The following is a 17,037-nucleotide window of genomic DNA, read 5'->3' as shown; positions in this document are numbered from 1 at the left end:
CCACAGTAGTCTAATACATTATTCTATTTACATCCAACAGCTATCGTCTTCTCATCTTCTATTCGCTGATTCTCCTAATTTTTCTTACACTCATTTGCCCTCACATCCTCTTTCAAATGCCTAAATATATTCACTTCCCCCATTTTTCCTTCCATTCTGACGTCCAATCTTTCACGTCACTGACATCATCTTACTCTCATCACCTTGTTCAAGTCGGATGTTCAATAAAACTTCATTCTTTTACGCACCCTCCTAAACACTTCTTCCAAATACTGTAACTTTTAAGTCTAACGTCGAAAGTTTTATTACAACCCAGGAGTCCCAAAGGCCTGTTATCCTGGGTGTAAGGGGAGCAAAATAAACACAGCAGAAAAACTTTTGACTTATATTATCCTTAACCATGTAAGAACAGAATTATGTACTCGATATACACTATGTACAACAATAGGTATTAGTGCACTCCACGGTAAGCAAGGCAGAATAGAAGCCACTAGAGAGCAGACCGTGCTTCAACCAGCTCTAGAATGGGAATGACAAGGGCAGACAGGTGTGTGGTACCCACAACACCTCTGCGATTGCCAAAACAATCTTCTCATTGGTTGGAACCTGGGCACTGATTGAACGACGGGGCCCCATCGTTAACCCTTAGCCCCTGGTTCGCTGGTTGGGGGAGATAGCCTGTCAATGATGGTGTGTACATGCGCCGAATAAAGGTTACGTACTCTTTGCATGCCACAAGTTTTATGTAGCAAGTCTAACGTCACAACTCTAACGTAGCAAGTGTAACGCAATAAGTCTAGTGTCACAAGTGTAACGTAATAAGTCTAGTGTCACAGGTGTAACGTCACAAGTGTATCGTAATAAGTCTAGTGTCACAAGTGTAACGTCGCAAGTGTATCGTAATAAGTCTAGTGTCACAAGTGTAACGTCACAAGTCTAACATTTTGAGATTAAATAATCACCATAAACTTTACTTCCTCATCAATTATGGTTAAGATACACAGACGATGACTTTCCATTTCTCCAAAATGCTAACATTTTTGAGACCTTCCTCGGCAAATTAAATAATTTTTAACCTTCCGACAAACTGGAATACAATGGAAAATAGAATGTAATGGTCCTTACCTTGATGTTCTAATTACAACCTCTCATATCATGACCAACAAGTGAAAATATCTGTAGTATCCTCTATCTTTCCCAGAATTCAGTGTTGTTTGTACCATCCTTGTTTTAGAGTCGTACTAAATACAATACGTAATGTTTTTAGAGATCAACATTACCAACAACATGTCGTTTTAAAAAACATTTTGGTGCCAGAAAATATTTTTTATGAAGTATAGACGCCCGCGCGAGCTTGTCTGCCATGGTAAGCGGTTATCAATAAAACATCTGTGTCAACGAGTGGAGATTGATGCGTCTGACTAATGTAACACCTGTGTGTGCGTATATTTGAATCCACAACCTATAAATATGCGAGTTAATCACATTACGGTACCTAAAACAATTTTACGTTATTGCATTATTTGTGCTCTTGATTCAAGGAACTGGATGTATCTTCTGGCTTGAATCGAATCTGGATATATTACATTCCACAGGTGCTGTGTGACCCCCTACTGGTCTAGAGCTTTCCCTTGATTTAATATACAACGATTGTGAAGGTCATCAATCTCTAATGCTGATCCATCTTAAGGATTGCATGAAAACAAATCCTTTATGCTGTGTAGATGCAAATTTCATTGGATTCTGTCCAATAACTGGACAATGACTCTTCTGATCGACTTGAAACTTTTAATCCTGATGAGCTTTTCCTCAGTGGAAGTCGTGTCTTGCTGTTAGGCTGTGTAAGTTTCAATGAGCCAGTTTTATTAATCAAATTGTCTTCTTTGAAATAACTGAAAATATTTCTTCAGATAAGAAATAGATGACAAGACAGCGTGCGTGCAGCCAGCAGTAACAGCCTGGTTGATCAGGCTCTGATCCACCAGGAGGCCTGGTCACAGACCGGGCCGCGGGGGCGTTGACCCCCGGAACTCTCTCCAGGTAAACTCCAGGTAAACAGGAGATTTAAATACCTTACCACCCATTATATACAAAAAAGTGTCACAGGTGCTATCACCAATCACTGCAACACTCTTTAACAAATCCATTGAATCCTCTACCTTCCCTACAGTTCTCAAAGAGCGAGGGGTCACCCCGATCCATAAAGGAGGAGACCACACAGACTTGAATAACTATAGGCCGATATTCAACTTACACCCTCTCTCTAAAATCTTTGAAAAATGAATCCATAAGCGTATCTATTCCTACCTCATCTCCCACAACATACTCAACCCCTGTCAATTTGGGTTCAGGCCTAACAAAAAATACTAATGATGCTATTATCCACATGCTAGAACATATTTATACAGCAATAGAGAAAAAAGAAGTCCCACTGGGGATCTTCATTGACTTACGTAAAGCTTTCCATACAGTTGACCATGACTTGCTCCACATAAAATTGTCGCGTGGCACTACCTGGAGTTTACCTGGAGAGAGTTCCGGGGGTCAACGCCCCCGCGGCCCGGTCTGTGACCAGGCCTCCTGGTGGATCAGAGCCTGATCAACCAGGCTGTTGCTGCTGGCTGCACGCAAACCAACGTACGAGCCACAGCCCGGCTGGTCAGGAGCCGACTTTAGGTGCTTGTCCAGTGCCAGCTTGAAGACTGCCAGGGGTATAAGAGGGCACTCCCTCAACTACCTAAAGTTATTCCTCAGCAACAAAAGCCATTATGTGTACACAAATGGAGCAAACTCTTCCACACAGCCAAGTACAGTTGGTGTCCCACAGGGAAGTGTCCTTGACCCTCTTCTCTTTCTCATATACATAAATGACCTACCAAATGCATCGCAACTACTCAGACCCACACTATTTGCAGATGACACTACATACGTATACTCTCACTCGAGCCCAGTAAAACAACAGACATAGCCCAACTCTACAAAGGTAGCAGTAAAGCAATTGCAAAGAACTACAGATCGATATCACTAACATTCCATATCATAAAAATATTTCAAGGAATTCTAAGAAGCAAGATCGCCAACCATCTAGATACCCATCAGCTACACAACCCAGGGCAACACAGGTTTAGAGCAGGTCTCTTCTGCCTGTCCCGGCTACTGGACCACTGGAGTTTACCTGGAGAGAGTTCCGGGGGTCAACGCACCCGCGGCCCGGTCTGTGACCAGGCCTCCTGGTGGATCAGAGCCTGATCAACCAGGCTGTTACTGCTGGCTGCACGCAAACCAACGTACGAGCCACAGCCCGGCTGGTCAGGAACCGACTTTAGGTGCTTGTCCAGTGCCTGCTTGAGGACAGCCAGGGGTTTATTGGCAATCCCCCTTATGTATGCTGGGAGGCAGTTGAACAGTCTTGGGCCCCTGACTCTTATTGTGTTGTCTCTTAACGTGCTAGTGACACCCCTGCTTTTCATTGGGGGGATGTTGCATCGTCTGCCGAGTCTTTTGCTTTCGTAGTGAGTGATTTTCGTGTGCAAGTTCGGTACTAGTCCCTCTAGGATTTTCCAGGTGTATATAATCATGTATCTCTCCCGCCTGCGTTCCAGGGAATACAGGTTCAGGAACTTCAAGCGCTCCCAGTAATTGAGGTGTTTTATCTCCGTTATGCGCGCCGTGAAGGTTCTCTGTACATTTTCTAGGTCAGCAATTTCACCTGCCTTGAAAGGTGCTGTTAGTGTGCAGCAATATTCCAGCCTAGATAGAACAAGTGACCTGAAGAGTGTCATCATGGGCTTGGCATCCCTAGTTTTGACAAGGTCCTGGATGTTTTAGAGGATAAGCAAAATGCAGATGTAGTATACAAAGACTTTGCAAAAACCTTCAACAAGTGTGACCATGGTGTAATAGCACACAAAATGCGTGATAAAGGAATAACAGGAAAAGTTGGTAGATGGATCTATAAATAACAAAAAAGGCACAATACCGTGACTGGAACGATACACAAATAACCCGCACATAAAAGAGAGAAGCTTACGACGACGTTTCGGTCCGACTTGGACCATTGACAAAGTCACACTTCTACCACTACCACTACTACTACCTCTTCTACTACTACTACTACAACTACTGATGAAATTAAGACACATGTGCGGCGTCTGGTTGTCTTTGTTGTGGACGTTTCGCCATCCAGTGGCTGGCTGGATGGCGAAACGTCTACGATAGTGATGCCCGGGTGTTGCGCATGTCTCAATTTCATCTTGCCGGTATTATATACCATTCTTGTACTACTACTACTACTACTACTACTACTACTACTACTACTACTACTACTACTACTACTACTACCACCTCTTCCTGCCTATATATAGCCGTCCTGCTCCACTTCTGGTTAGTGTGACTTTGTCAATGGTCCAAATCGGACCGAAACGTCGTCGTAAGCTTCTCTCTTTTATGTACGGGTTATTTGTGTATGGATCTATAACTTCCTAACAAATAGAACACAAAGAGTAATAGTAAACAGAGTAAAGTCTGAGGCAGCTACCGTGAAAAGCTCTGTTCCACAAGGCACAGTACTCGCTCCCATTCTGTTCCTCATCCTCATATCTGACATAGACAGAGATGTAAGCCATAGCTCCGTGTCTTCCTTTGGGGATGACACCCAAATTGCCATGACAGTGCCCTCCATCGAAAACACCGCAAGTCTCCAAGCGGGCATCAACCAAATCTTTAAATGGGCCGCAGAAAACAATATGAGTTCAATGAAAAAAAATTTCAATTACTCAGGTATGGAAAACGTGAGGAAATTCAAATTTTATCAGGGTATACAACAAATTCAAACCATACAATAGAGCGAAAAACTAATGTGAAGGACCTGGGAAGGATAATATCAGAGGATCTCACCTTCAAAGACCATAGCAATGTATCTACATCATCTGCTAGAAAATTGATAAGATGGATAATGAGAACCTTCAAAACTAGGAACGCCAACCCCATGATGAGTCTCTTCAAATCACTTGTTCTCTCTAGGTTGGAATACTGCTGTACACTAACCGCCCCCTTCAAGGAAGGCGAAATTCCTGACCTGGAGAGTGTACAAAGAACTTTCACGGCACACATAAGCATGATAAAGCACCTAAATTACTGAGAACGGTTGAAGTACCTTGATTTGTATTCCCTGGAATGCAGGCAAGAAAGATACATGATAATATACGCTTGGAAAATTCTAGAGAGATTAGTACCAAACCTGCACAGAAAAATCACTCTCTGTGAAAACAAAAGACTCGGCAGGAGATTCAACATTCCTCCAATGAAAAGCAGTGGTGCCACGAGTACACTGAAAGACAACACAATAAGTGTCAGGGGCCCAAGACTGTTCAACTGCCTCCTGCCATACATAAGAGGGATTACCAATAAACCCCTGGCTGTTTTCAAGAAGGCACTGGACAGGCACCTAAAGTCAGTACCTAACCAGCCAGGCTGTGGTTTGTACGTCAGTTTGCGTGCGGCCAGCAGTAACAGCCTGGTTGATCAAACCCTGATCCACCACGAGGCCTGTTCTCAGACCGGGCAGCGGGGGCGTTGACTCCCGGTACCCTCTCCTAGTATATATATATATATATATATATATATATATATATATATATATATATATATATATATATATATATATATATATATATATATATATATATATATATATATATACAGTGGAGCCTAAAATTTCGAATGTATCACTTATCAAACGTTTCAAAAATAGAACCCTTTTTACGAACCAACTTTGTCCCTATTATCGAATGCGCCCCTATTTTTTGCACCGCCGAGTACCGGACCTGTCCGCCAGCCCGTTCTGCCCGTGTCCTCGCGCAGAAGCCGTGAGCCAGTCTGGCTTTGTTGATGTTTGAGTGAACACTAACCTGCACTCTCATTCAAACATTTTACGATTATTTCATTGTGTTTATTGTTTGTGGGACTGTGAAATAAGCTACCATGGCCCCAAAGAAACTTGCTAGTGGTACACCTCTGGTAAAGAAAGTGAGAAACACCATAGATGTGAAGAAGGAAATAATACAGAAGTATGAGAGTGATGTGAGACTTGCTGAGCTTGCCAGGATGTATGGGAAAAACAAGTCGACCATTGGTTCTATCCTGGCAAAGAAAGAACAAATCAAGGAAGCTGATGTTGTGAAAGGTGTTAATATGCTAACCAAGAAAAGACCACAAATAGTTGAAGAGGTTGAGAAGTTGTTGCTGGTGTGGATCAAGGATAAAGAGATGGCATGTGATAGTGTTTCAGAGACAAATATTTGCGAAAAGGCAAGGAAGTTGCATGCCAATCTGGTACAGAAAACTCCTGGAACCAGTTCAGTGACAGAACCATGTCCCATTTTAGGGAAATGTTAAAGAGGCGCCAGAAACAGAGGACTGTGGACAGTTATTTTGTGAGATAGGGGTCCAGTGTCTCTCAAGCTGGTCCTAGTGGCATTAAAAGACAGAGAGGGAAGTAACCCCAGAGAGGGCTTTACCTGAAGTCCTCATGGAGGGGAATTCTCCTTCCAAACACTAACCCCAACTCCCTCTCCCTTCCTCCCTATCTTCCAGATGCCATCACCAATCTTCAATAAAGGCAAGTAATAATGTTATTTTATATTTATATACATAATTGAACACTATAGTATTTGTTGTGTGTATGTAAAACTGTAATTAATCTCTATAAAATGTATTTTTTGTGAATATTTTTGGGTTTCTGGAACGGATTAATTGTATTTCCATTATTTCTTATAGGAAATATTGCTTCGATTTTCAGACTTTTCGAATTTAGAACTAGCTCCTGGAACGGATTAAGCTCGATATTAGAGGTTCCACTCTCTCTCTCTCTCTCTCTCTCTCTCTCTCTCTCTCTCTCTCTCTCTCTCTCTCTCTCTCTCTCTCTCTCTCTCTCTCTCTCTCTCTCTCTCTCTCTCTCTCTCTCTCTCTCTCTCTCTCTCTCTCTCTCTCTATATATATATATATATATATATATATATATATATATATATATATATATTGCTGGGGAAACCTTCATTGGTGTTGCAACGTTTGATCAAGGCTTAGACTTTATCAAGGCATATAAACACCCGGAGGTCAAACTCTAGAGAGATCACAAGAGAGCTCAAAGGTGGGTTAAAGAGAGAGGTTCAAGGGTGGAGGTAAGAGGTGAGGTCAGGGAGGTAAGGTGAGGGGCAGGGATGGGTAACAATAATAATATTAGAATCATGAGAGATGTAATTAGTGGGTGCAGCCAGCATATACATTTCATTGGTCTGTTCAGTGGTCTCAGTAAGATAAATGTTGGCCGCCTCCAGGATCTTTCATTTGCTCCTGTTGTTTGAAACATTTACTACGCTGCTGTCCAGTTGATGACGTGACGGTGTATAGCGGCCTGTTGATGATGTAACAGTGTATAGCGGACTGTTGATGATGTAACAGTGTATAGATCTGTTGATGATGTAACAGTGTATAGCGGACTGTTGATGATGTAACAGTGCATAGCGGACTGTTGATGATGTAACAGTGTATAGCGGCCTGTTGATGATGTAACAGTGTATAGCGGACTGTTGATGATGTAACAGTGTATAGATCTGTTGATGATGTAACAGTGTATAGCGGACTGTTGATGATGTAACAGTGTATAGCGGCCTGTTGATGATGTAACAGTGTATAGAGGCCTGTTGATGACGTGACGGTGTATAGCGGCCTGTTGATGACGTGACGGTGTATAGCGGCCTGTTGATGACGTAACAGTGTATAGATCTGTTGATGATGTAACAGTGTATAGCGGCCTGTTGATGATGTAACAGTGCATAGCAGCCTGTTGATGACGTAACAGTGTATAGCGGACTGTTGATGATGTAACAGTGTATAGCGACCTGTTGATGACGTAACAGTGTATAGCGGCCTGTTGATGATGTAACAGTGTATAGCGGCCTGTTGATGATGCAACAGTGTATAGCAGCCTGTTGATGATGTAACAGTGTATAGCGACCTGTTGATGACGTAACAGTATATAGCGGCCTGTTGATGACGTAACAGTGTATAGCGGCCTGTTCATGACGTAACAGTGTATAGCGGCCTATTGATGATGTAACAGTGTATAGCGGCCTGTTGATGTAACAGTGTATAGCGGCCTGTTGATGATGTAACAGTGTATAGCGGCCTGTTGATGACGCAACAGTGTATAGCGGCCTGTTGATGACGTGACATTGTATAGCAGTCTGTTGATGACGTAACAGTGTATAACGGCCTATTGATGACGTGACATTGTATAGCGGCCTGTTGATGACGTTGCAGTGTATAGCGCCCTGTTGATGAAGTGACAGTGTATAGCAGCCTGTTCATGACGTGAGAGTGTATAGCGGCCTGTTGATGACGTAACAGTGTATAGCGGCCTGTTGATGACGTAACAGTGCATAGCGGCCTGTTGATGACGTAGCAGTGTATAGGGGCCTGTTGATGACGTGACAGTGTATAGAGGCAAGTTCATGACGTGACAGTGTATAGCGGCCTGTTGATGACGTGACAGTGTATAGCGGCCTATTGATGACTTAACAGTGTGTAGCGGCCTGTTGATGACCTGAGAGTGTATAGCGGCCTGTTGATGACCTGAGAGTGTATAGTGGCTTGTTGATGACCTGAGAGTGTATAGCGGCCTGTTGATGACCTGAGAGTATATAGTGGCCTGTTGATGACCTGAGAGTGTATAGCGGCCTGTTAATGACCTGAGAGTGTATAGCGGCTTATTGATGACCTGAGAGTGCATAGCAGCTTGTTAATGACCTGAGAGTGTATAGCGGCTTGTTGATGACCTGAGAGTGTATAGCGGCTTGTTGATGACCTGAGAGTGTATAGCGGCCTGTTGATGACCTGAGAGTGTACAGTGGCTTGTTGATGACCTGAGAGTGTATAGTGGCCTGTTGATGATCTGAGAGTGTATAGCGGCTTGTTAATGACCTGAGAGTGTATAGCAGCTTGTTAATGACCTGAGAGTGTATAGCGCCTTGTTAATGACCTGAGAGTGTATAGCGGCTTGTTAATGACCTGAGAGTGTATAGCGGCTTGTTGATGACCTGAGAGTGTATAGCGGCTTGTTAATGACCTGAGAGTGTATAGCGGCTTGTTAATGACCTGAGAGTGTATAGCGGCTTGTTAATGACCTGAGAGTGTATAGCAGCTTGTTAATGACCTGAGAGTGTATAGTGGCTTGTTAATGACCTGAGAGTGTATAGCAGCTTGTTAATGACCTGAGAATGTATAGCAGCTTGTTAATGACCTGAGAGTCTATAGTGGCTTGTTAATGACCTGAGAGTGTATAGCAGCTTGTTAATGACCTGAGAGTGTACAGCGGCTTGTTAATGACCTGAGAGTGTATAGCAGCTTGTTAATGACCTGAGAGTGTATAGTGGCTTGTTAATGACCTGAGAGTGTATAGCGGCTTGTTAATGACCTGAGAGTGTATAGCGGCTTGTTAATGACCTGAGAGTGTATAGTGGCTTGTTAATGACCTGAGAGTGTATAGCAGCTTGTTAATGACCTGAGAGTGTATAGCAGCTTGTTAATGACCTGAGAGTGTATAGCAGCTTGTTAATGACCTGAGAGTGTATAGTGGCTTGTTAATGACCTGAGAGTGTATAGCAGCTTGTTAATGACCTGAGAGTGTATAGTGGCTTGTTAATGACCTGAGAGTGTATAGCGGCTTGTTAATGACCTGAGATTGTATAGTGGCTTTTTAATGACCTGAGAGTGTATAGCAGCTTGTTAATGACCTGAGAGTGTATAGTGGCTTGTTAATGACCTGAGAGTGTATAGCAGCTTGTTAATGACCTGAGAGTGTATAGCAGCTTGTTAATGACCTGAGAGTGTATAGCAGCTTGTTAATGACCTGAGAGTGTATAGTGGCTTGTTAATGACCTGAGAGTGTATAGCAGCTTGTTAATGACCTGAGAGTGTATAGCAGCTTGTTAATGACCTGAGAGTGTATAGCGGCTTGTTGATGACCTGAGAGTGTATAGCGGCTTGTTAATGACCTGAGAGTGTATAGCGGCTTGTTGATGACCTGAGAGTGTATAGCGGCTTGTTAATGACTTGAGAGTGTATAGCGGCTTGTTGATGACCTGAGAGTGTATAGCGGCTTGTTAATGACCTGAGAGTGTATAGCGGCTTGTTAATGACCTGAGAGTGTATAGTGGCTTGTTAATGACCTGAGAGTGTATAGCGGCTTGTTAATGACCTGAGAGTGTATAGTGGCTTGTTAATGACCTGAGAGTGTATAGCGGCTTGTTAATGACCTGAGAGTGTATAGTGGCTTGTTAATGACCTGAGAGTGTATAGCGGCTTGTTAATGACCTGAGAGTGTATAGCGGCTTGTTAATGACCTGAGAGTGTATAGCGGCTTGTTGATGACCTGAGAGTGTATAGCGGCTTGTTAATGACCTGAGAGTGTATAGCGGCTTGTTGATGACCTGAGAGTGTATAGCGGCTTGTTAATGACTTGAGAGTGTATAGCGGCTTGTTGATGACCTGAGAGTGTATAGCGGCTTGTTAATGACCTGAGAGTGTATAGCGGCTTGTTAATGACCTGAGAGTGTATAGTGGCTTGTTAATGACCTGAGAGTGTATAGCGGCTTGTTAATGACCTGAGAGTGTATAGTGGCTTGTTGATGACCTGAGTGTATAGCGGCTTGTTAATGACCTGAGAGTGTATAGCGGCTTGTTAATGACCTGAGAGTGTATAGTGGCTTGTTAATGACCTGAGAGTGTATAGCGGCTTGTTAATGACCTGAGAGTGTATAGTGGCTTGTTAATGACCTGAGAGTGTATAGCGGCTTGTTAATGACCTGAGAGTGTATAGCGGCTTGTTAATGACCTGAGAGTGTATAGTGGCTTGTTAATGACCTGAGAGTGTATAGCGGCTTGTTAATGACCTGAGAGTGTATAGAGGCTTGTTAATGACCTGAGAGTGTATAGCAGCTTGTTAATGACCTGAGAGTGTATAGCGGCTTGTTAATGACCTGAGAGTGTATAGCGGCTTGTTAATGACCTGAGAGTGTATAGCGGCTTGTTAATGACCTGAGAGTGTATAGCGGCTTGTTAATGACCTGAGAGTGTATAGTGGCTTGTTAATGACCTGAGAGTGTATAGCGGCTTGTTAATGACCTGAGAGTGTATAGCAGCTTGTTAATGACCTGAGAGTGTATAGCGGCTTGTTAATGACCTGAGAGTGTATAGCGGCTTGTTAATGACCTGAGAGTGTATAGCGGCTTGTTAATGACCTGAGAGTGTATAGCAGCTTGTTAATGACCTGAGAGTGTATAGCGGCTTGTTAATGACCTGAGAGTGTATAGCGGCTTGTTAATGACCTGAGAGTGTATAGCGGCCTGTTGATGACCTGAGAGTGTATAGCGGCTTGTTAATGACCTGAGAGTGTATAGCAGCTTGTTAATGACCTGAGAGTGTATAGCGGCTTGTTAATGACCTGAGAGTGTATAGTGGCTTGTTAATGACCTGAGAGTGTATAGCGGCTTGTTAATGACCTGAGAGTGTATAGCAGCTTGTTAATGACCTGAGAGTGTATAGCGGCTTGTTAATGACCTGAGAGTGTATAGCGGCTTGTTAATGACCTGAGAGTGTATAGCGGCTTGTTAACGACCTGAGAGTGTATAGCAGCTTGTTAATGACCTGAGAGTGTATAGCGGCTTGTTAATGACCTGAGAGTGTATAGCGGCTTGTTAATGACCTGAGAGTGTATAGCGGCCTGTTGATGACCTGAGAGTGTATAGCGGCTTGTTAATGACCTGAGAGTGTATAGCAGCTTGTTAATGACCTGAGAGTGTATAGCGGCTTGTTAATGACCTGAGAGTGTATAGCAGCTTGTTAATGACCTGAGAGTGTATAGAGGCTTGTTAATGACCTGAGAGTGTATAGCAGCTTGTTAATGACCTGAGAGTGTATAGAGGCTTGTTAATGACCTGAGAGTGTATAGCAGCTTGTTAATGACCTGAGAGTGTATAGAGGCTTGTTAATGACCTGAGAGTGTATAGCAGCTTGTTAATGACCTGAGAGTGTATAGAGGCTTGTTAATGACCTGAGAGTGTATAGCAGCTTGTTAATGACCTGAGAGTGTATAGAGGCTTGTTAATGACCTGAGAGTGTATAGCAGCTTGTTAATGACCTGAGAGTGTATAGCAGCTTGTTAATGACCTGAGAGTGTATAGAGGCTTGTTAATGACCTGAGTGTATAGCGGCTTGTTAATGACCTGAGTGTATAGCGGCTTGTTAATGACCTGAGTGTATAGCGGCTTGTTAATGACCTGAGTGTATAGCGGCTTGTTAATGACCTGAGTGTATAGCGGCTTGTTAATGACCTGAGTGTATAGCGGCTTGTTAATGACCTGAGAGTGTATAGCGGCTTGTTAATGACCTGAGAGTGTATAGCGGCTTGTTAATGACCTGAGAGTGTATAGCGGCTTGTTAATGACCTGAGAGTGTATAGCGGCTTGTTAATGACCTGAGAGTGTATAGCGGCTTGTTAATGACCTGAGAGTGTATAGCGGCTTGTTAATGACCTGAGAGTGTATAGTGGCTTGTTAATGACCTGAGAGTGTATAGCGGCTTGTTAATGACCTGAGAGTGTATAGCAGCTTGTTAATGACCTGAGAGTGTATAGCAGCTTGTTAATGACCTGAGAGTGTATAGCAGCTTGTTAATGACCTGAGAGTGTATAGCAGCTTGTTAATGACCTGAGAGTGTATAGAGGCTTGTTAATGACCTGAGAGTGTATAGCAGCTTGTTAATGACCTGAGAGTGTATAGAGGCTTGTTAATGACCTGAGAGTGTATAGCAGCTTGTTAATGACCTGAGAGTGTATAGCAGCTTGTTAATGACCTGAGAGTGTATAGAGGCTTGTTAATGACCTGAGTGTATAGCGGCTTGTTAATGACCTGAGTGTATAGCGGCTTGTTAATGACCTGAGTGTATAGCGGCTTGTTAATGACCTGAGTGTATAGCGGCTTGTTAATGACCTGAGTGTATAGCGGCTTGTTAATGACCTGAGTGTATAGCGGCTTGTTAATGACCTGAGTGTATAGCGGCTTGTTAATGACCTGAGAGTGTATAGCGGCTTGTTAATGACCTGAGAGTGTATAGCGGCTTGTTAATGACCTGAGAGTGTATAGCGGCTTGTTAATGACCTGAGAGTGTATAGCAGCTTGTTAATGACCTGAGAGTGTATAGCGGCTTGTTAATGACCTGAGAGTGTATAGCGGCTTGTTAATGACCTGAGAGTGTATAGCGGCCTGTTGATGACCTGAGAGTGTATAGCGGCTTGTTAATGACCTGAGAGTGTATAGCAGCTTGTTAATGACCTGAGAGTGTATAGCGGCTTGTTAATGACCTGAGAGTGTATAGTGGCTTGTTAATGACCTGAGAGTGTATAGCGGCTTGTTAATGACCTGAGAGTGTATAGCAGCTTGTTAATGACCTGAGAGTGTATAGCGGCTTGTTAATGACCTGAGAGTGTATAGCGGCTTGTTAATGACCTGAGAGTGTATAGCGGCTTGTTAACGACCTGAGAGTGTATAGCAGCTTGTTAATGACCTGAGAGTGTATAGCGGCTTGTTAATGACCTGAGAGTGTATAGCGGCTTGTTAATGACCTGAGAGTGTATAGCGGCCTGTTGATGACCTGAGAGTGTATAGCGGCTTGTTAATGACCTGAGAGTGTATAGCAGCTTGTTAATGACCTGAGAGTGTATAGCGGCTTGTTAATGACCTGAGAGTGTATAGCAGCTTGTTAATGGCCTGAGAGTGTATAGAGGCTTTTAATGACCTGAGAGTGTATAGCAGCTTGTTAATGACCTGAGAGTGTATAGAGGCTTGTTAATGACCTGAGAGTGTATAGCAGCTTGTTAATGACCTGAGAGTGTATAGAGGCTTGTTAATGACCTGAGAGTGTATAGCAGCTTGTTAATGACCTGAGAGTGTATAGAGGCTTGTTAATGACCTGAGAGTGTATAGCAGCTTGTTAATGACCTGAGAGTGTATAGAGGCTTGTTAATGACCTGAGAGTGTATAGCAGCTTGTTAATGACCTGAGAGTGTATAGCAGCTTGTTAATGACCTGAGAGTGTATAGAGGCTTGTTAATGACCTGAGTGTATAGCGGCTTGTTAATGACCTGAGTGTATAGCGGCTTGTTAATGACCTGAGTGTATAGCGGCTTGTTAATGACCTGAGTGTATAGCGGCTTGTTAATGACCTGAGTGTATAGCGGCTTGTTAATGACCTGAGTGTATAGCGGCTTGTTAATGACCTGAGAGTGTATAGCGGCTTCTTAATGACCTGAGAGTGTATAGCGGCTTGTTAATGACCTGAGAGTGTATAGCGGCTTGTTAATGACCTGAGAGTGTATAGCGGCTTGTTAATGACCTGAGAGTGTATAGCGGCTTGTTAATGACCTGAGAGTGTATAGCGGCTTGTTAATGACCTGAGAGTGTATAGCGGCTTGTTAATGACCTGAGAGTGTATAGTGGCTTGTTAATGACCTGAGAGTGTATAGCGGCTTGTTAATGACCTGAGAGTGTATAGCAGCTTGTTAATGACCTGAGAGTGTATAGCAGCTTGTTAATGACCTGAGAGTGTATAGCAGCTTGTTAATGACCTGAGAGTGTATAGCAGCTTGTTAATGACCTGAGAGTGTATAGAGGCTTGTTAATGACCTGAGAGTGTATAGCAGCTTGTTAATGACCTGAGAGTGTATAGAGGCTTGTTAATGACCTGAGAGTGTATAGCAGCTTGTTAATGACCTGAGAGTGTATAGCAGCTTGTTAATGACCTGAGAGTGTATAGAGGCTTGTTAATGACCTGAGTGTATAGCGGCTTGTTAATGACCTGAGTGTATAGCGGCTTGTTAATGACCTGAGTGTATAGCGGCTTGTTAATGACCTGAGTGTATAGCGGCTTGTTAATGACCTGAGTGTATAGCGGCTTGTTAATGACCTGAGTGTATAGCGGCTTGTTAATGACCTGAGTGTATAGCGGCTTGTTAATGACCTGAGAGTGTATAGCGGCTTGTTAATGACCTGAGAGTGTATAGCGGCTTGTTAATGACCTGAGAGTGTATAGCGGCTTGTTAATGACCTGAGAGTGCATAGCGGCTTGTTAATGACCTGAGAGTGTATAGCGGCTTGTTAATGACCTGAGAGTGTATAGCGGCTTGTTAATGACCTGAGAGTGTATAGCGGCTTGTTAATGACCTGAGAGTGTATAGTGGCTTGTTAATGACCTGAGAGTGTATAGTGGCTTGTTAATGACCTGAGAGTGTATAGCGGCTTGTTAATGACCTGAGAGTGTATAGCGGCTTGTTAATGACCTGAGAGTGTATAGTGGCTTGTTAATGACCTGAGGTGTATAGTGGCTTGTTAATGACCTGAGAGTGTATAGCGGCTTGTTAATGACCTGAGAGTGTATAGAGGCTTGTTAATGACCTGAGTGTATAGCGGCTTGTTAATGACCTGAGTGTATAGCGGCTTGTTAATGACCTGAGTGTATAGCGGCTTGTTAATGACCTGAGTGCATAGCGGCTTGTTAATGACCTGAGTGTATAGCGGCTTGTTAATGACCTGAGTGTATAGCGGCTTGTTAATGACCTGAGTGTATAGCGGCTTGTTAATGACCTGAGAGTGTATAGCGGCTTGTTAATGACCTGAGAGTGTATAGCGGCTTGTTAATGACCTGAGAGTGTATAGCGGCTTGTTAATGACCTGAGAGTGTATAGCGGCTTGTTAATGACCTGAGAGTGTATAGCGGCTTGTTAATGACCTGAGAGTGTATAGCGGCTTGTTAATGACCTGAGAGTGTATAGCGGCTTGTTAATGACCTGAGAGTGTATAGTGGCTTGTTAATGACCTGAGAGTGTATAGTGGCTTGTTAATGACCTGAGAGTGTATAGCGGCTTGTTAATGACCTGAGAGTGTATAGCGGCTTGTTAATGACCTGAGAGTGTATAGTGGCTTGTTAATGTCCTGAGGTGTATAGTGGCTTGTTAATGACCTGAGAGTGTATAGCGGCTTGTTAATGACCTGAGAGTGTATAGCGGCTTGTTAATGACCTGAGAGTGTATAGCGGCTTGTTAATGACCTGAGAGTGTATAGCGGCTTGTTAATGACCTGAGAGTGTATAGCGGCTTGTTAATGACCTGAGAGTGTATAGCGGCTTGTTAATCACCTGAGAGTGTATAGTGGCTTGTTAATGACCTGAGAGTGTATAGCGGCTTGTTAATGACCTGAGAGTGTATAGCAGCTTGTTAATGACCTGAGAGTGTATAGTGGCTTGTTAATGACCTGAGAGTGTATAGTGGCTTGTTAATGACCTGAGAGTGTATAGCGGCTTGTTGATGACCTGAGAGTGTATAGTGGCTTGTTAATGACCTTAGAGTGTATAGCAGCTTGTTCATGACCTGAGAGTGTATAGTGGCTTGTTAATGACCTGAGAGTGTATAGTGGCTTGTTAATGACCTGAGAGTGTATAGCGGCTTGTTAATGACCTGAGAGTGTATAGTGGGCTGCTGATGATGATGTACGAAACTTCTGCAATATTTAGGAGTGTTGACTGTGGTTAGGTTGCGCCAGTAAGTTGCTTCCTCAGTTCGGTACAGAGATGAATGGTGGAAAATGAGAAGTTTAAAGGTAATTAGCTCACACACTGAGGTCCGGGGTCGATCTCCTGTACAGGTGAAAACATTAGGACGTGTTTCCTAAGACACCTGCTGTCCAGTGTTCACCTATCAGTAAAATGGGTACCTGAGTATTAGTCGACTGGTGTGGGTCGCATCCTGGGGAGAAAACTGACCTAATTTGCCCGAAATGATCAGCATAACAAGCGGCTGTCTATATAGTAGTATATCACTGATGTCAGCTAGGACGGTATACCTTGTACATGTACTTGTAAAAATACAAACAGTAAAAGGATGCTACATACAACAGTCGACCAATACCCAGGTATCTGCTTGCTACT

This window comes from Cherax quadricarinatus, chromosome 26 (genome assembly GCF_038502225.1).
Source record: "Cherax quadricarinatus isolate ZL_2023a chromosome 26, ASM3850222v1, whole genome shotgun sequence".
NCBI lineage: Eukaryota > Metazoa > Arthropoda > Malacostraca > Decapoda > Parastacidae > Cherax > Cherax quadricarinatus.
Note: the sequence above shows the minus strand (reverse complement) of the source record.